Here is a 20,207-nt window from a genome sequence, read left to right as displayed (position 1 = left end):
AGGGTGGAGGTCGCATGACCCCACCATAGGCGTCTGGGTCTTTTTTAAATGTAACGTAAAAAAGCCTCTTCCCGTTCCACACGCTGAAAGAGGTTTCACTCCTCTTCTTGGGGACTATCTTCTCACAATATGGCGCTAGAAAGTCTTCGACCTATTTATCCGAGATGAACGGACTGTACATCTGGATTGTGATGAGCTTTTTTAGGGTTAGGTATATTGGACGTACTTTTAACCCCTTCCACACATCCTGATGCTTGGTCTTCATGTAAGTTTGGTAGACTTTTTCGCACAAGCTGTCTTCTGTCAGAGTCACATCAATAATTCCTCTTTTGGTTTAACTCTGTACACCAAAAAAAATGTCTTGGTTCCAATTTCATCATTGGAGATGGGATTTGATGAAAAATATATCCTGCGTCCCTGGTGAACATATATTCTGGTTCAACCAAGAACCGCAGAGTTTTTTCCAAAGGAAAATTTTCTGAAGAATAATCTGATAAATCATCTTGGCTTCGGTATGCCATCTTCCAAATAACAGGATTCAACCCTTCTCTTCTTAAATTTTCAGAAAAGAAAAAAGGTTCCTAAAGTCGAAGAAGATTCCTGATGAGCCTTTTTTGTCACTTCAGATGAATCAGCGTTCCCGGAGTCCTTCTGATCTTTCCAACACACCGCAAAATCCCTTCTTCGTTGTAGTTTCCAGTCTTCCAGATCCTCCGGGGTCACCGTCACCAAAGAAAGAGCCTTTTACCCGGACTATAGAGCTTCCCCCCTATAGCAGTAAGTTCCAATTAAGAAACTAGGCCGAGGGCTTGCTTTTCGCCGAGGTAAAAAGGACTCTGACCTCTCAGCACAATATTGATCGTGCCAAAAGGCCGAGAAGCGATACCGACCATAGCTCGCCCAGACCGGGCCTCCTTCAGAACTCTCAACACTGCTCACGGAGATGAGACACCGCCAGGAGGCGAAAACGCTACTCTGCAAGTCACACAATCCTCTGCGTGGGGACAATTCATCCGCATAGGACCGCCCCTACAGGCACCTCCCCTGCAAAGCAGCAGGGGGTGCCGAGCGGGCGTCTGCACTTAATCTGCCAGCCGCCGCTACACCCTCCCCACAACAACTCTTTTGTCAAGTCAGTCTGACTGACTGACTGACTGCCTGCTCAGAGATCACTTTTCCTTTCCCTTTAGGCAGCAGCTGGATGGTGTGAGGGGACAAGCACGCTCGCTCCATCACACGCTGATAGCTACAGTTTACCTTCTGTCGTTCGCACTTTCTCAAACTATGACTGCTTTCAGTGGAGGAGGAAGCCAGATCTCAACCTGCAGGTGTCTTTAGCACCTCATTAATCAATTAGTGAAACGCCTTTGTTCCTCCTGCAAGAGACACAGCACACAACACACCTGAGGAGGTGAAAAAAAAAGCACAAGAGCGTCGTCGACGTCACATTGCAAACTTCGGCTCCGTTTCTTTTCCCTTTCCAAAGCTTTTCTATTTATCTATCTTTTTCACCAAGTTAAGGGATGCACCGGTCCTGGAGGTACTGCAATACCAGGTCAATGCGTGGAGTGGACAGAGCAAGCTCTTTTTCCATCTCCCTGTTCCAAAAATCCATTTAATATATGGTCCCCAGATAGGGAACGTATCACATATTAAACTGATAAGAACAGATTTTTTCATTTAGATATTATTGAGTCAAACAAGTTCTTAGCAAGAACAAGTCTTACTTATAAACTCGGATTACTATCAAATCATTAAAAACCTGCTTTTTCTTATCAATTTTTTTTATTTATTTATTTTTTTTATATTTTTTAACTATCTTCTTACAGATTCCGATCTTCAAGCAAGATGTTCCCTGTTTTCAGATTCCATAGCGTACTTGCTCTTCTATTCCCAAGTTTCTTCTTGTCTTGTAGGTATGCAATGTACATTTCACTAAGAGCCAACTTGATGCAATCTTTAACGCCAATATCCTCTCTTCTGAACAACAGAATGTTCCTTACCTTCCAAATAGAGATCTTAATGCAGCTTATGATAGTCCATAGAACTCTCCTCTTCTCTCCTATCGGGTGGCGGAAACTCCCAAAGAGAACAGTGTTGTGATCCAAAAACCTTAAACCAAAATAAAATTTCATGACAACACCAACCGTTCTCCAAATCTTCTGCGTATACCAACAGTTCCATAGTAAGTGAGTTACGCATTCTTCACCCAAGCATTCACCTCTTGGGCACCTAGGTGAGGACACCAACCCCCATCTGCATTGAAAGGCCTTAGTGGGCAGGCATTCTTGCATTATCATCCAGTTCATATCCGTCATGACATTATATAAGGCATATTAGCGAGTTTCCATAGTTCCGCCGATTTGGTGGAGGAGAAATTCCTTATCAAGGAGGTTTCTTGTTTCCTTCTAATTGCAGCTCTTATCTTCCACGCCATAAAGACCAGAGATGCGTCAAATTCTTCTAAATGAAATAATCTCACTGTCTCATCCAAGTGCGCATAGTGTGGTGGTGGGGTTAACAAAAAAGGGCTTGAAAGGGGTAAAGTAATCCATTTACGTTTTCTGAAAACATGACCTGCTGCGTATTTAAGAAAAAAACTCCAAACTCCTCCAGAATTAAGATTTTTAAAACATAATGAAAAAAATTGGGTAAGTAAAAAGTGCTTAAAATTAATCATACCTTTTCCACCTTTTTCCTTAGATTTGTACATAACATCTCTCCTCACCTTCTCCATTTTTGAACTCCAGATAAACTGAAAGCAGGATCTTTGGATTCTCCCAATAGTATGCATATTTGGGATGAAAACTTGGCCAACAAAAAGCAACAAAGGAAGTAAGAGCGCTTTAATAATTAATATTTTGCCCTCAAGTGTTAGTTTTCTCATCTTCCAAAAATCGATCTTTTTTTCGATCTTTTCCTCCACCATCGCCCAGCTTTCTTTGCCATCATTGGCTGCCGTAAAAACAACGCCCAAAATTTTGATTTTTTCAGATTGGATTTTGATGTCAGCTATGTCCCAGTTTTGCATCTCCTTCAAGGAGAAACAGTTGCATTTGCTTTTATTTACTCTGAAGTTGGATACCTGGCTAAAAAAATCCGTTAACATAAGCGCCCTCTTCACAGAACTCATGTCTTCACAAATAATATTGACATCGTCCATGTAAGCACTTAACTTCAGTGCTCTGCCTCCCGCGCCTGGGATTGGCACCCCTCTTATCATCTTCTCTCTCCGCAAAACACATAATAATGGCTCCAAAACACAAATAAATAAAATAGGGGAAAGGGGGCAACCTTGTTTTACCCCTGACCTCAGCTTCACTTCAGCTGTTAAAAAACCATTTACCAAAACTTGACAATTTGCATCCTTGTATAATAAGCCGATCTGATTCACAATTTTCACCGGAAAGCCCATCTTCTTCAATACTAACCAGAGAAATTCATGTGACACCCTATCGTAGGCTTTTTGGAAGTCAATTCCCAGAATCAACAAGTTCTGCTTCCTTTCTTGGGCATACCAGATGCTGTCCCGAATCAGGTTTAGATTTTCAGCCATGCTTCTACCAGGGACAACGCAGGTTTGATCTTCATTCACAATCTGCCCTACGAATTTTTTTATTCTGTTTACCAGAACTTTAGCAAGAATTTTGTAGTCTTGGTTTAACAAAGTAATCGGTCTCCAATTCTCGAGGTTGCTGCGGTCTCCTTTTTTATGCAACAAAGTCACGATCCCCTTCCTCCAAGACTTGGGAAGGATCTCGCTCTTCATGGCTTCCTTACAAACCTGGAAGACATCTTCACCCAGACTTTCCCAAAATGTTCTGTAAAAGTCCACTGGAAGTCCATCAGAACCGGGAGCCTTACCGCGCTTAAAACTCATAAGGACATCATAAACTTCTTTCAAGGTTAACTGCTCTTCCAGCTCTTTCTTCTCTTTTTCTCCCAACTTTGACTCTAGGGACTCCAGAGCGTAGTTAACAAAAGAAGCATCAATTTTCCCTTCATTAAATAGACCTTGATAAAAACCAGAGACTTCCTGTAATAACTCACTCTCGGTTTTACCATTAATGGCAGAAATCACACCTTTATTTTCTTTGGCTTTTTTAAGAAAGAACTTGTTGCATTTTTCATCTTTCTCAGCCAACTCAACTTTAGACTTGAAGATTAAGGTCCATAAACCATCGTTTTTTCTCTCTAGCCTTTTTGATAGAGGCTTCCACAAAAAACAAAACTTGAACTTCTTTTTGGCATATTCCCACCACTCCAAAATACTGCCAGATTTCGGTTTCTCTTGCGCTACAACTTTATAGAATCTTTCAAAATTCTTTCTTACACTTTCTTCTTCAAGAAGCGATCTGTAAAGACGCCACACACCCTTCCCTTTCACACTGGTAGGCACTTTCACACCTACCTTGACCATTTTGTGGTCCGAAAAAATGGAGTCTTCCAGAGAAATTTCACACGGAACAATTGTCTTAGACACAAAGACGTAGTCCAACCTAGACTCTGAAACTTTATTGCTCCATGTCCATCCTGGTTCTGTCGTCTTCAGGTTCCACCATACATCAAGGAGGTCAAAATCCATTATGAAATTTTTAATTTGGGCCACAGTTTTGTCTGTTCTGCCACCTTCTTGGCCATCGAGTTTAACGTTAAAGTCACCCATGACTATCAGCGGGCTAGAACCCACCAAGAATGGCTGTATCTCTCCAAAGAGTTCATGGCGTTCCTCAATCTCAGGCGCTGCATACACATTCAATAAGCGCAGCTCGCATCCATTGAACTCGATTGTTACTATTAGTGCCCTCCCAGGGACCAACTCAAAGAATGAAATAACAAGACAATTTTGTCCTTTGAACAAAACTCCAACACCTGATGATTTATTGGAGTTGTCTCTAGACCATAGAGATTGACCATGTCTCCAATCTTTTCTAATTGACTCATAATTTATACAGTGGTCAATGGCAACCTCCTGTAAAAAGCATACGTCAAAAGCAAAAGTTTCAAGGAATGAAAAAAAGGCAGCTCTCCTACTGGAGCTCCTCAAGCTTCTCACATTAAGTGAAATCGCCTTCAGGTTTGCCATCCTGGGTCTGATTCCGACCAGTCCCCAGAAATTCCTGGCGTTAGTTCATCTCCAATGCTGGGTGTTTCAAAATCATCTATAATCTGAGATAGCGACAAATCACTTACTTCTTTTCTCCTTTTCTTCCCAGGGCCAGAGGTATCCATCTCAGACTCTGAAGGCACGTCAGACTCTGTCACTACTTGCTCACTTACGGTAAGAACAGTTTTTGATCCTTTCGGAACTCCCTTTTCAGAAGGTACTACTTTCCTTAGGGGTGTGGGAGAAGACTGTACCTCCTTACTGGGCTCCTTTGGAGCTTCTTTCTCCTGAGGTTTCTGGGCATCAGATCTTGTCGCCTTTGCAGCATCCGCATAAGATTTTGGTCTGTTGGGACAATCCTTAAAAATATGACCTTCAGCATTACAAAGATTACAAACTATCTCATTTTTGCAATTTCTGGATTCATGAACGGATTGGCCACACTTTCCACACACCCCATCTCCATCACAACTTTCCTGCTTGTGACCATAAGTTTTACATCTTCTGCAGAATTCAGGCATACCATTATAAAACAAATAGCCTCTGTTTTTCCCAATACTGAAGTTTTCTGGGGGTCTCCTGAAGCCACCAATACTGTCGATGTCAGAAAAAAATTTAACTCGAAATCTATACTTGCCGTTCCATAGGCCCACTTCATCCAGAATCTTCTCCCCACCACTCACACTTTCACAATGCCTTTTTAAAAAAACATAAATGTCGTCTAGACTGACGTAAGGATTGTACAAAAAAACAGTAAGAGTAACTTCTCCGTATGAATACAACAAAGTAAATGTTAAACCTTCCAAGGCTTCTTCATCTCCAAAAAATGTCAAATTATTGTACAGGCATTGGCACGCAGATTCAGAATTTAAAACTAAAATGTAAAAATTCTTACCAGGATGCTGTAGGCACAAAATGTCGTCCCTACTCACGTTTAGGGCGCCAAAAATTATTATCTAGATAGTCTTCTTCAATATCAATTCGAATTCCATTCTTCAGGAAAGTCTGGGATCTTTCTAAATAACGGATTCTTCCAGGCATCTTCTCAGGAATCCTGTCGACTCTTGTCACAGTGAAGAAAATACTGTCCTCAGGAAAGAGGCTTCGTCCACGACCACTCCCTCGACCTTTAACTACGTCTGGACATGCCAGATTTTTTTTTTTTTCCGGAAAAACTCAGATCGGTCTCCATACACCTCTTTATCGCATATTTGCAACAATCGTATTTCGACCTTTCATCACTTTTTTCCGCTCATATTTCGTCAAAAAAACAAACCAAGTTTTAACAACAATGTTTTTACACCAATTTTTAACAATGTTTTTACCCCATTTAAACTATTACTGTACTCTACTTCAGACTTAATCTTATTATACACAATTACTTAACATACATCATAAACATGCTTTTAAAGTAAAAATCGTAACCATATGTAGCACTCCATGAGTAAACCGTGTCTTTTTCATTAAATCTTCAATCCCCAAATTAGCTATCCAAGATGGAATTCTGAAATACTCAAAAAAATTCTTTGGGTCTCTCCTCACAACCTTGACAATTCTTGCTGCCACCTCCATAGCATCCAAGTGCCTATCCAAATCAGAAAACGCTTTCTCACAATTTCTATAAACTATACTATTCTCAAGTGCATTACTTAAATCACATTCCTTAACTTCCGGAATCTTCCTAACCCTCTCCAAAATAGATTGAAAATCATCAATTAGATCCTCTAATTTTTCCTTAACAAGACCTGACGAAGTTCCTTCCTTCTTCTTGTCTATAATCACCATACTTTCCTTCCGTTTTTTCTCCTCTGTAGCACAAACTTCTTCCTCCTCTTTCCTCTTTTTTTCTTCTCTCTTCTTCTTTTCTTCCTTACTTTCTTTTACACTCCCACTTCCACTTGAAACAGAACTTGCCGTACTACCAATCTCTGTTTCCATCTCACTTTCCTCTTCCATTACAGTCCCCCAATCTTTAACCTTCCTCTGAACCTTAGATTCTTCTCCTTTCTCTTTTCCTTTTTCTTTCTTTCTTTTGGGACAATCCTGAAAACGATGACCTGAAACTCCACAGAGGTTACACCGTGGAGCCCGGCCACAATCCCTCGCCACATGACCATCTTCCTCACAATTGGTACACCAATCACAGTCACAGTCTTCTTTCCTATGACCATACTTCCTGCATTTCTTGCAAAAATCTCCCATACCGGAGAAAAAAAGCTCACCGTTCACCTTTCCGATTTTAAAGTTACTAGGCGGAAAAAAACTATTTCCATCCGAATCTCGTTTGAACTCCACTAAAAACTTCCATTTAGTGAGCCATATCCCATAGTCATTAAAGATTTTCCCTTTTGATTCAATCGTTTCACAGAATCTTGATAGGAACATCAAAATATCTTCTTCCTTTAACCCCTTAAGGACGCAGGGTATTTTCGCTGATTTCTCGCTCTCCATCTTCAAAAATCCATAACTTTTTCATTTTTCCGTGTACAGAGCTGTGTGAGGGCTTATTTTGTGCGTAACAAATTTTTCTTTCCCGTAATGTTATTTATTATTCCATGCCATGTAGTGGGAAGCCGCAAAAAAATTCCAAATGTGGAAAAATTGAAAAAAACTGCATGTGCGTCATGTTCTTGTGGGCTCAGTTTTTACGACTTTCACTCTGCGCTCCAAATAACATACACCTACAAGCACAAAACTAAGCCATTTTTAGCCAAAAAGTATACAAATCTTTATTTCGTTTCATTAAAAAATTACATATTCCACAAAAGGAAGGAAAGGGGGGAGTGGGGGATACAAGCAGATAGTGAGGATGTCACACAGGGATACTTAAAAACATGAGCGTCTGGGAGAGTAATGAGTATTAAAACATCATGTCACATGGGTTTAGAGAGGATCATACAATTCATACACAAATATATGACAACGGCCATGCACGAGATACTAATAAATGTTCAGACTGATAATGCAGCTTTTTAAATATATAAAGTGCTCAGTGCATGTGCAAAAAATACATTGTAAACATACCCATGTTTAGATTATGTCTCCCGTCTGCTGTGGATGGATTCCCCGACGCGCGTTTCGGCGCAAGCCTTCGTCTGGGGGTATTGTTCCTATGAATGCAGCTGGATTTTATTTAGGGATCGGCCAATGAAAAAATCGTGCACTCACCTGATTTAGTTATTAGTTCAAACCGGCGGAGCTACTGGGCGCACACACGCTGGAAGGTGTCCGCCCCCAGTCCACGCTCATCTCCGTGCACGTGACCAGTCATGCGACGGTGACGTCACACCCGGACACGTGACCGGAGGGAGAGTCATGGGAACAGGGGGCGGATCCCACAGCCCGTGCGCGCACACCCCCGGTGTATTATCAGGTGAGAAATGTATCAATGTAGGAATCAATAGGAGGAGAAAAAGAAACAGCTAATGAAATGATTCTGAAATTGCTAACATTTCTATTAGACATCGATTATTCCAGAGCAGGGTAGATTGTACATATTCTATATTGATGATCCATAAAACCAAAGGGAGAACAGCAAAAAAGAGGGATATATAATAGTTATAAATAGGTTCTTAGACGGATTATGCATTTCTCTATTAAAGGTATATGGACCAAAATATATATGTGTTTGTTATGGATCACTTCTATTTTGGGAATGGATAGTGAAGGGAAGTGTGGGAAGGTGATGAGTGAAGGTGGTAAGTGATGGGGTGAAAAAATGGGTGAGGTGAAAAATGGGGGAGGGAGGGGGGGGGGTTTAAAAATAGAAGAGGTCCATAAAATTTTCAATATATGGCTCATTGTCTTATATAACAATTTTTCGATTAAACAATATTAAGATGGACCAAATAGGGCCTTCTCTATATGTGAGTGCTATTAATAACCCATGTGATTGTATGTATGAAATGTTCCCATAAAAAGGTAACATAGTGATAGACAGGGGCGTTGCTAGGGTGGTAAAAGATCCGGGGCACGGGCCCCAATGCATGTGTATTGCACTTTCAGTAATGCCCCCTCCTGTACATAACCCCCTCACATGTGGCTGTGCTAATAACAAGGTTACTTCTGGTATATACAGCTCCAGAAACACAGGAGAAATCCCCATCACCACATCTTATGTTCCTCATTGTCCCTACATCTTTGTTCCCGGGCAGTGTTATCCTGCTGCCGCCCCTAACAATCTCCCCAAATACTGAAAGGCAGCGCTCACACCTTTGTCTTGCATTTAAACAAAACCAGGTGCGTGTTACCCATCACATGTGTATTACTGGAAAATATATCAAACCAAGGCCTGTCCTAGTGCCATGTGTGAACACGCTCCAAGAAATGTCCCCTACCCAGCCCCCCGATAAGTAATGTGTCCACACAGCCCCCCAGTAAGTAATGTGCCTCACACAGCCCCCCGATAAGTAATGTGTCCACACAGCCCCCCAGTAAGTAATGTGCCTCACACAGCCCCCCGATAAGTAATGTGCCTCACACAGCCCCCCAGTAAGTAATGTGCCTCACACAGCCCCCCAGTAAGTAATGTCCTCACACAGCCCCCCAGTAAGTAATGTGCCTCACACAGCCCCCCCAGTAAGTAATGTGCTCACACAGCCCCCCAGTAAGTAATGTGCCTCACACAGCTCCCCAGTAAATAATGTGCCTCACACAGCCCCCCAGTAAGTAATGTGCCTCACACAGCCCCCCAGTAAGTAATGTGCCTCACACACAGCCCCCCAGTAAGTAATGTGCCTCACACAGCCCCCCAGTAAATAATGTGCCTCACACACAGCCCCCCAGTAAGTAATGTGCCTCACACACAGCCCCCCAGTAAGTAATGTGCCTCACACACAGCCCCCCAGTAAGTAATGTGCCTCGCACAGTCCCCCAGTAAGTAATGTGCCTCACACAGCCCCCCCAGTAAGTAATGTCCTCACACAGCCCCCCAGTAAGTAATGTGCCTCACACACCCCCCCAGTAAGTAATGTGCCTCACACAGCCCCCCAGTAAATAATGTGCCTCACACAGTCCCCCCAGTAAATAATGTGCCTCACACAGTCCCCCCAGTAAATAATGTGCCTCACACAGCCCCCCAGTAAGTAATGTGCCTCACACAGCCCCCCAGTAAGTAATGTGCCTCACACAGTCTCCCCAGTAAGTAATGTGCCTCACACAGCCCCCCAGTAAGTAATGTGCCTCACACAGCCCCCCAGTAAGTAATGTGCCTCACACAGCTCCCCAGTAAGTAATGTGCCTCACACACAGCCCCCCAGTAAGTAATGTGCCTCACACACAGCCCCCCAGTAAGTAATGTGCCTCACACACAGCCCCCCAGTAATGTGCCTCACACACAGCCCCCCAGTAAGTAATGTGCCTCATACAGCCCCCCAGTAAGTAATGTGCCTCATACAGCCCCCCAGTAAGTAATGTGCCTCACACAGTCCCCCCAGTAAATAATGTGCCTCACACAGTCCCCCCAGTAAATAATGTGCCCCACACAGCCCCCCAGTAAGTAATGTGCCTCACACAGCCCCCCAGTAAATAATGTGCCTCACACAGCCCCCCAGGCAATAATGTGCCTCACACAGCCCCCCAGGCAATAATGTGCCGCACACAGCCCCCCAGGCAATAATGTGCCTCACACAGCCCCCCAGGCAATAATGTGCCTCACACAGCCCCCCAGGCAATAATGTGCCTCACACAGCCCCCCAGGCAATAATGTGCCTCACACAGCCCCCCAGGCAATAATGTGCCTCACACAGCCCCCCAGGCAATAATGTGCCTCACACAGCCCCCCAGGAAATAATGTGCCTCACACAGCCCCCCAGGCAATAATGTGCCTCACACAGCCCCCCAGGCAATAATGTGCCCCACAATGTTCCCCCCCTTCCCTAGTCCCTGTCATGTTTCTCACCTCACAGATGCAGCTCTCTCTCTCTTTCTGTGCGCTGCTTTCCCCTGCAGGTCATGTGATCATGACATCATCACAGGTCCTTGAGCCTCTGGAACTCCCGGAGGTAAGGTCCTTGCAGGGGAAAGCAGCGCCTGCACTCGTTCTCATCACGATCTGAGGACACAGATCGTGATGAGAACGAGAGGGAAGGAATCTCCCGGGCAGCGGGGCAGATGATCTGCTGACCCGGGGAGATTCGGGGCACTGGCCAAAAGATCCGGGGCACGAGCCCCGGATCTTTTGACCTAGCGACGCCCCTGGTGATAGATGCAGAATGTGACATAATTGTTGTTCACATATGGATGCTTCATAATATATGTGCTTGAAAAATAAAATTAAAAATAAAAAGACATGAAAAAAGATAAAAAGATAATAATGGTGTTACAGTTGGGTTCAGGGAAGGTGTCCAAATGTCCTGTCCTTAGCGTTAATTCCAAGATGTCAAGGATATTCATATTCAAGTCAAGGTGCTGTCTTTTAGAAAAGATGTATCCATTTCCCAATTTTTTAAGGGACTGTCAGTTCTCCAGGGCGCCTACATTTTCGCATACTTAATCGAATGCGGATCCTACTAAATAACTAAAATGAAATTAGTTATACAAGAGAATAAACAAACTTATGATAAAAAGTCAAAACTTAATTAAAAGGTTAAAAACCCAGCGCAAACCGGGTCGGAAGTCAGAGGAATGGTGCGTAAGTCAGGGTCTCATTAAGGCCTTCTGGGCTCAATGTTTTGAGAGTCCAGATCCATTTTGTCTCGCATTGTGCCAATTTTTGCGCTACAGGACCTCCCCTGATGTTGTTCTTAATGTGGTCTATGCCACAAACGCGAAGATGTTTAGGATTACATTCGTGGTGTTCCTTGAAATGTCTCGCCACTGGAAGTCCATCAGTGCAAAAATCTGGGTTGCTCGCTGCCTTGATATCCCGTACATGTTCCCGTACTCGGGTTTTAAGTTCTCTAGTAGTTAAACCAATGTATATCATACCACAGGGGCATGTGGCATGATACACCACTGCTCTGGTATTGCAGGTGATGGTATGTGTAATTTTATACTCCTTCCTACCACCTGAGTCTGTAAAAGTTGTGGTTTTAATGATGTTGGGACAGGCTACACATCGACCACATGGTTTGCATCCCCATTTTGGGCCTTTATTGTCCAGAAAGGTATGGCTTTCTTTTTTTGTATAGTGACTAGTCACTAGCAGATCCCGCAGGTTTTTGGATCTGCGGGCTGCTACACCCGGGTGTATTGGGATATACTTTTGTAATACTGGATCTGATCTTAACAGAGGCCAAAAACGCTCTAGAGCTTTTTTCATGGGCTGCCATTGTGAGTGGAAGTCTGTTATGAATCTCACCTTTTGATCTTCTTTTTGTTTCTTTTCAGAATAAAGTAGCTGTGTTCTAGGTGTTGATTTGGCTCTATGGTAGGCCTTTCTTAGACATCTTTGGCTGTAGCCCCGATTTATAAATCTTCGTCGGAGTTCTTGTGCGCGGTGTTCAAAGGTTTCGTCTGTCGAGCAGACTCTTCTAATTCGGAGATATTGTCCGGTAGGTACAGCTTTTATGGTTTGTGGTGGGTGAGAGGATGAGGCGTGTAGTAGGGAGTTGACTGCGGTTTCTTTTCTGTATAGGTCCGATCGGAGGTACCCAAATTCATCTTTTTCTAGAAGAACATCCAAAAATTCAACTTTGTTGGTATCACATTTGTATGTAAGTTTAATGTTGATGTCATTCACGTTTATTTTCTGAACAAATGCATCCAGCTGCTGGGTCGTCCCCCTCCAGACGACCAGGATGTCGGCGATGTACCGTGCCCAAAAGATGACACGGTCCATCTCGACATCCCGGTCGCCTGTAAGGAGGTCCCTCTCCCACAGCCCCAGGAACAAGTTGGCGTATGAGGGGGCACAAGCCGCCCCCATCGCCGTTCCCTGGAGCTGTAGGTAGAAGGATCCCCCAAACACAAGCACGTTGTGGCAGAGGACGAATTCCAGCAGCTGTACAATCAGACCCTTCAAACCTTCCTCCAAAGTTGTTGTGTTTAAAAAGAATTGTGTTGCCCTAAGGCCATCCGAGTGTCTAATGCTGGTATACAGCGATTCTACATCAAGGGCAGCAAGAATCATGTCCTGCTCAAGATGTATACCCTCGATTTTTTGTAAAAGGTCGGATGTATCCCTCACATATGAGGGCAAGCATTCCACTATACCTTTTAAATGGTAATCGATAAATTTACCGATGTTCTCGGTTAAGCCACCATTGCCCGAAATTATTGGGCGGCCCGGGGGACAGCTAGAGTTTTTATGCACCTTTGGGAGCAAATATAGAGTAGGTGTCTTTGGTATCTTCACAAATAGTGCATCAGCACATTCCTTGGAAATCACTTTATTTTTAATTGCTTCTTGAAGTAGGTAATTTAATTCTCCCACAAATTTGCTGGTTGGATTATAGGTCAACTTTTTATAACAAGTCTTGTCTTTTAACTGTCTTTGGGCCTCTGCTTCGTACATGTGTCTAGGCCACAGTACGATGTTTCCTCCCTTATCCGCCTGCTTTATTATGACACTATCCAGTTCTCTCAGATGTTTCAGGGCTTTTCGCCTCTGTGGGGTAAGGTTGTCACAATGTATCTCTCGTGGGATTTTCTCAAATTCCTTAGATACCAATCTCACGAATAGTTCAATATTGGGGCAGGCGGATAAGGGAGGGAATCTGCGGGATCTGGGGCTTATGCAGGGTGGAATCTTACCGTCTATTGGATCAGTTCCTCTTGATTCATTTTCCAATTCCTCAAGAATTTGTACCGCCTCTTGTTCTGCTATTGTTGGGAAGATGTCTTTCGGGTCTTCAATGTGAAACCATTTTTTATGGATGAGGGAGCGAGCAAATATATTCAGATCCTTTATCGCTGAAAAACGGGCAGATGGTGAGAAGGTTAACCCTTTCTCCAATACATAAGTTTCATCTTCAGTTAATTTATAATCACTTAGGTTAATTACCTTAAGTTGTGATCCTGAAGTGGTACTCCTGGTTTCGGGTTTCCTTTTATTTTCAGATGAGTTCTGATTGAGTTTTCTTTTTCCAGCTCTCTCTTGTTGTGTGTACCCCCTGTAGTTGGTATTCTCCATATTGTCATTTTGTGATGCATTAAATGAGATGGAAGATGTTCGACTTATTGATCTTCTACGTGAGCGGGATATACGTGGTCGACGCCAACGGTATACCTGTTTTTGTTGAAAGTCTCTTAGGTCTCTGGCATATTTTTTGCCTTTGATGTCTTGAATATTCTTTTCCCACTCAACAAAGTCCGCCTCTATTTGTTGTAAGAATCTTTTCAGGGACTCTTCTGTCATTTTTTCAAATAACATCTTCTTAGATGCTTCTATTTCGGTTTCCAGTCCTGTAAGTGTTTTTGTGTATAGATCAATCAATAATCTCATTAGATCATTTGAACATTTTGTACAAGTTTCTTCCCATTTTGTCACCATCTCCTCATCATCTAAAGGGAAAGATGGAAATACCTGTATGCGCAATCCTCTCGGGATTAGGCCTTGCTGAATATATTTTTCCAGTGAAATCTTGTTCCACCAAGTACGTGTCTTGCGGTGGAGTAAATTTTTAAATTGACCCTGGGTCGCCCCAACATTCCTCTGACTTTCCGATACCGGTGCGACAGGCTCACTTCCAAATACTTGATCCGCCTGTTGGAGTCAGGATTGTTCCCTGGCATAGAGATCCATTGGACCGGTAGCTCCTTGTTCTGTGGGTAACACAGCAAAAATTAGTAATGCAAAAAATTGGGCTACAAATATGGAAAAGGGTATAAATTTGCAATATCTATAGTGCCAAGATAGTGGCATTCTATTTGTCAACCCTTTCTAAGTTTCGGTCAAAAGTCATCTGGCTGGCTTTTAGAGAACATACACCTACAAGCACAAAACTAAGCCATTTTTAGCCAAAAAGTATACAAATCTTTATTTCGTTTCATTAAAAAATTACATATTCCACAAAAGGAAGGAAAGGGGGGAGTGGGGGATACAAGCAGATATTGAGGATGTCACACAGGGATACTTAAAAACATGAGCGTCTGGGAGAGTAATGAGTATTAAAACATCATGTCACATGGGTTTAGAGAGGATCATACAATTCATACACAAATATATGACAACGGCCATGCACGAGATACTAATAAATGTTCAGACTGATAATGCAGCTTTTTAAATATATAAAGTGCTCAGTGCATGTGCAAAAAATACATTGTAAACATACCCATGTTTAGATTATGTCTCCCGTCTGCTGCGGATGGATTCCCCGACGCGCGTTTCGGCGCAAGCCTTCGTCTGGGGGTATTGTTCCTATGAATGCAGCTGGATTTTATTTAGGGATCGGCCAATGAAAAAATCGTGCACTCACCTGATTTAGTTATTAGTTCAAACCGGCGGAGCTACTGGGCGCACACACGCTGGAAGGTGTCCGCCCCCAGTCCACGCTCATCTCCGTGCACGTGACCAGTCATGTGACGGTGACGTCACACCTGGACACGTGACCGGAGGGAGAGTCATAGGAACAGGGGGCGGATCCCACAGCCCGTGCGCGCACACCCCCGGTATATTATCAGGTGAGAAATGTATCAATGTAGGAATCAATAGGAGGAGAAAAAGAAACAGCTAATGAAATGATTCTGAAATTGCTAACATTTCTATTAGACATCGATTATTCCAGAGCAGGGTAGATTGTACATATTCTATATCGATGATCCATAAAACCAAAGAGAGAACAGCAAAAAAGAGGGATATATAATAGTTATAAATAGGTTCTTAGGCGGATTATGCATTTCTCTATTAAAGGTATATGGACCAAAATATATATGTGTTTGTTATGGATCACTTCTATTTTGGGAATGGATAGTGAAGGGAAAAGATGACTTTTGACCGAAACTTAGAAAGGGTTGACAAATAGAATGCCACTATCTTGGCACTATAGATATTGCAAATTTATACCCTTTTCCATATTTGTAGCCCAATTTTTTGCTCCAAATAACATGCCTACTTTATTCTTTGGTTCGGTACGATCGCGGTGATACCAAATTTATATAGGTTTTATTGCGTTTTAATAAATTTTCAAAAATTAAACGAATGTGTACAAAAAAGAAAAATTTTTTTTTGCCATCTTCTGACGCTAATAACTTTTTCATACTTTGGCGCATGGAGATGTGTGAGGGGTCATTTTTTGCGAAATGAGCCGACGTTCTCATTGCTACCATTTTGAGGACTGTGCGACATTTGGATCATTTTTTATTACATTTTTTATGTCATCTAAAAAGGTGTAAAAGTCGCATTTTGGACATTTGGGTGCCATTTGCCGTTCCGGAGGTCACCGCCGCCCGTAACCGTTTTTATATTTTGATAGATCGGGCATTTTGGGACGCGGCGATACCTAATGTGTCTGTGATTTTTACTATTTATTATATTTTATATCAGTTCTAGGGAAAGGGGGGTGATTTGAACTTTTAATATTTTATTATTTTTTTACATTTTTTAAACTTTTTTTTTTCTCTTTTTTTCCACTGTTTCTTAGACCCTCTAGGGTACATTAACCCTAGATGGTCTGATCGCTCCTGCCATATACTGCAATACTACTGTATCGCAGTATATGGCATTTCTGCACACTATACATTACAATGAGCCACAGGCTCATTGTAATGCATGTGCAGAAGCCATGTATCCTCGGGTCAAACGAAGACCCGAGGCTACCATGGCAACCGATCGCCGCCCCCCGATGACGTTCGGGGGAGCGGCGATCGGAGGTAAGATGGCGGCGCCCACGCGCCGCCAAATTTAAAGTGCCGCCGGCGACTTTGCCGGCGGCAAAGAAGAGGTTAACACCCGCGATCGGTGCAAGCACCGACCGCGGGTGATAGCGATGGGTCTTTGCTGCGATATGCAGCAAAGCCCATCACTGTATGAAGAAGGCTCAGCCCGTGAGCCTTCTTCATACAACCTTCACAGCTCCGTGGCGGATATATCCGTCACGGAGCGTGAAGGGGTTAAGTAAGGACTAAACATTCTAACGGTTAAGGTCTTCTTTTTTGGGAAATGAGGAATCACCTCTATTCCTTCTAGGATTTCATCATCCTTAACTTCATCAAACTTCCTCCAAAAAAAAGTATAGTCTTCTTCTGAAGCAAGAACAAGATCATACTGTCCTCTTCTCCAAAATTCCAAAGCAGACAAAATCCGACTTGATTCAAAGTCCATTAGCTTCCCCAGTATTTCTTTATACAGGTAACTTGAAGCCTTCTCCTTCTTCTGCTCATCCAAGAAAAGAAACCGGATTCCATTCTTTAACCTTGCATAGGCGGGAACCTTCTCATCCGATGCCATCTCTGCTACCGGCTCAAAAATACCTCACCAACTCCTGTTGGCAGGCAGGCGATCGCCTCTCGTTGCCCCGGAACTAATCCTGCACCCGTATAGCAGCAGGGAGGTGAAGCCGCCAGCCAACTAATAATAGCCACGACTGGCGACGATCCTCCCAGGCCAAGGGCAGGGTACCCGGGGCACCTCCGGCTAAGACAAGGCAGCTCAGAAAATACTACACTTGATCTTAGCCAAAAGGCCGAGAAGCGATACCGACCATAGCTCGCCCAGACCGGGCCCCCTTCTGAACTCTCAGCACTGCTCACGGAGAGGAGACACCGCCAGGAGGCGAAAAAGCTACTCTGCAAGTCACACAGTCCTCTGCGTGGAGACAATTAATCTGCATAGGACCGCCCCTAGAGGCACTTCCCCCGCAAAGCAGCAGGGGGGCCGAGCGGGCGTCTGCACTTCATCTGCCAGCCGCCCGCCGCTACACCCTCCCCACAACAACTCTTTTGTCAAGTCAGTCTGACCGACTGCCTGCCTGACAGCTCAGAGATCACTTTTCCTTTCCCTTGACACAGCCGCTGGACGGTGTGAGGGGACAAGCACGCTCGCTCCATCACACGCTGCTACAGCTTACCTTCGCTCGTTCGCACCTTCTCAGACTGTGACTGCTTGCAGTGGAGGAGGAAGCCAAATCTCAACCTGCAGGTGTCTTCGATTCAACGAGACGGCTCCAGACTAATCATTATCCAATTAGCTCCAATTAAATAGACAGCCGATTGGGTCACTTTTTGTTTTTTTTCCGGGTCGGGCCCATTTAGCACCTCATTAATCAATTAGTGAAAAGCCTTTGATCCTCCAGCAAAAGACACAGCACACAACACACCTGAGTAGGTGACAAAACACAAGAGCGTCGTCAACGTCACATTGCAAACTTCGGCTCCATTAATTTTCCCTTTTCCAAAGTTTCTCTATTTCTCTATCTTTTTCACCAAGTTAAGAAGGGGTGCACCGGTCCTGGAGGTACTGCAATACCAGGTCAATGCGTGGAGTGGACAGAGCAAGCTCTTTTTTCATCTCCCTGTTCCAAAAATCCAATTAATATATGGTCCCCAGATAGGGGACGTATCAGATATTAAACTGATAAGAACAGGATTTTTTTTTTTTTCCTTTCAGAAAGGGTAACAAAAACTTCCAGAGTGTCACCACCGCATGAAAACATCCTTACTTCAGCACGTTTGCTTCAAGGAAATTTTTTCAGAGACCGTTCATCACCAAGGTATGCAATTTTTATTTACATATATATACATTATTTACATTATCCACTATGTCAAGACAAAAAAAACTAAGGCCTTTTATAACACAAAAAGATAACTCAACTCAAATTTTCACCCACTCGTTCCATTTCTTCGTTTTCCACACACCCTCTGCATCAAATCCCATTCTCTTTTTTTTTTTTGAAAAATCTTTTTATTAGAGCCATTATATACAATCAGTAGCGATATACATCAATTTTACAAGTTAGTTGAGTGCATACATATACGGCTTTAGATTTATATATTTATAAACCAGATAAACAGTAACAATAAAACATTCAACTTAAACTTAAACAGTAATCTCTAGGTACATTTACACTTTGCCTGTTCTTGCATTCGAAATAGTCATGACATTTTACGCTTGCTTCTAAGTGCATCACACACCGAGATAGCTTGTTAGGAGATTGAAATATTAAGTCCCATTCTTCCTTTTCTAGACTAATATTTAAGTCTTTCTCCCAGTGTTTCACACACATCAAGTCATTCTCTTGTGTGCGTGCCTCTATTTCTTGGTATGCTAGGGAGATCCCTTTGGTTCTCTTAGTTGGATGGAAAAACTGTATCTCAAATAGGCTTTTGTTGCCCCGGAGATTATTAGTTAATTCTCCTAGGAAATGTCTGATTCTTAAAGGGAACCTGTCACCAGGAGACCCATTTTAGCACTCCCCCAGTCCCCACAGAGCATAGTACATACACTGCCAAAGTGTTTTTGTATAAAAAAATTGGTTTTACAGAAAAAAAGATATGTTATATTGTACCTTACATTAGAATGTGCTGTGTGATTAGGCAGTTGCCTAATGGGAGGAGCTGGAAAGGAGCAGTCCCCCCCCCCACCCTTGGGAAACGTGACCTTTTCAAATATATGAATAACTCCCCACACTCGGGATTGGCTGTAGAGGAGCAGGGGGCGTCGCTAAGCCCAGTGATGGGTGTTTTCATATATTTGAAAAGGACACATGGAGGAGTGGTTTCCCAAGGGTGGGGGGGGGGGGACTGCTCCTTTCCAGCCCCTCCCAATTGGCAACTGCCTAGTCACACAGCAGATGCTAATGAAAGGTACAATATAACATATCTTTTTTTCTGTAAAACCAATTTTTACTACAAAAACACTTTGGCAGTGTATGTACTATGCTCTGTGGAGACTGGGGGAGTGCTAAAAATGGGTCTCCTGGTGACAGGTTCCCTTTAAATATTTATATAAATCATTTCTAGGTACCTTAAATTTATCACAAATATCCAAAAATGCCATTAAATGGGTTTTTTTCCCATATGTCCTCTAATTTTGTTATCCCTGATTCCATCCAGTTGAACATCTCTATATACCCAACCATATGTGGAAGCAATGCACACTGTAAATCTGTCACTTTTAGAGAGAATAAGTGTATATTATTTGTGTATTTCGTCCAAATTTTATAGCCATTTTTTGCCAATCCCAACCTAGGAGCAGGGAGTATTTGACCCTTGATAGCTGATG

At 43.0% G+C, this 20,207-nt stretch overlaps 1 long non-coding RNA gene and 2 other non-coding genes across 3 annotated transcripts in view; all 3 read right to left on the bottom strand.

The window, feature by feature from the left end:
• Window positions 1-18,179, bottom strand: part of LOC140066177 (uncharacterized) — a 205,295-nt gene extending 187,116 nt beyond the window's left edge. Inside the window, exon 1 of the long non-coding RNA XR_011848145.1 lies at window positions 18,055-18,179. This is a non-coding gene — a long non-coding RNA (uncharacterized lncRNA). The remainder of the gene's footprint in view (window positions 1-18,054) is intronic.
• On the bottom strand, window positions 1,519-1,708 carry LOC140066348 (U2 spliceosomal RNA). The gene has a single exon (XR_011848225.1). It is a non-coding gene; the product is annotated as a U2 spliceosomal RNA (small nuclear RNA).
• Window positions 18,180-18,418: 239 nt separating the features above from the next.
• Window positions 18,419-18,602, bottom strand: LOC140066315 (U2 spliceosomal RNA). The gene has a single exon (XR_011848210.1). It is a non-coding gene; the product is annotated as a U2 spliceosomal RNA (small nuclear RNA).
• Between the last annotated feature and the right edge of the window lie 1,605 nt (window positions 18,603-20,207).

The sequence above is a fragment of the Engystomops pustulosus genome, chromosome 6, assembly GCF_040894005.1.
Source record: "Engystomops pustulosus chromosome 6, aEngPut4.maternal, whole genome shotgun sequence".
NCBI lineage: Eukaryota > Metazoa > Chordata > Amphibia > Anura > Leptodactylidae > Engystomops > Engystomops pustulosus.
The sequence above is the reverse complement of the archived record's forward strand: the minus strand, read 5'-3'. Positions and strand labels throughout refer to the sequence as shown.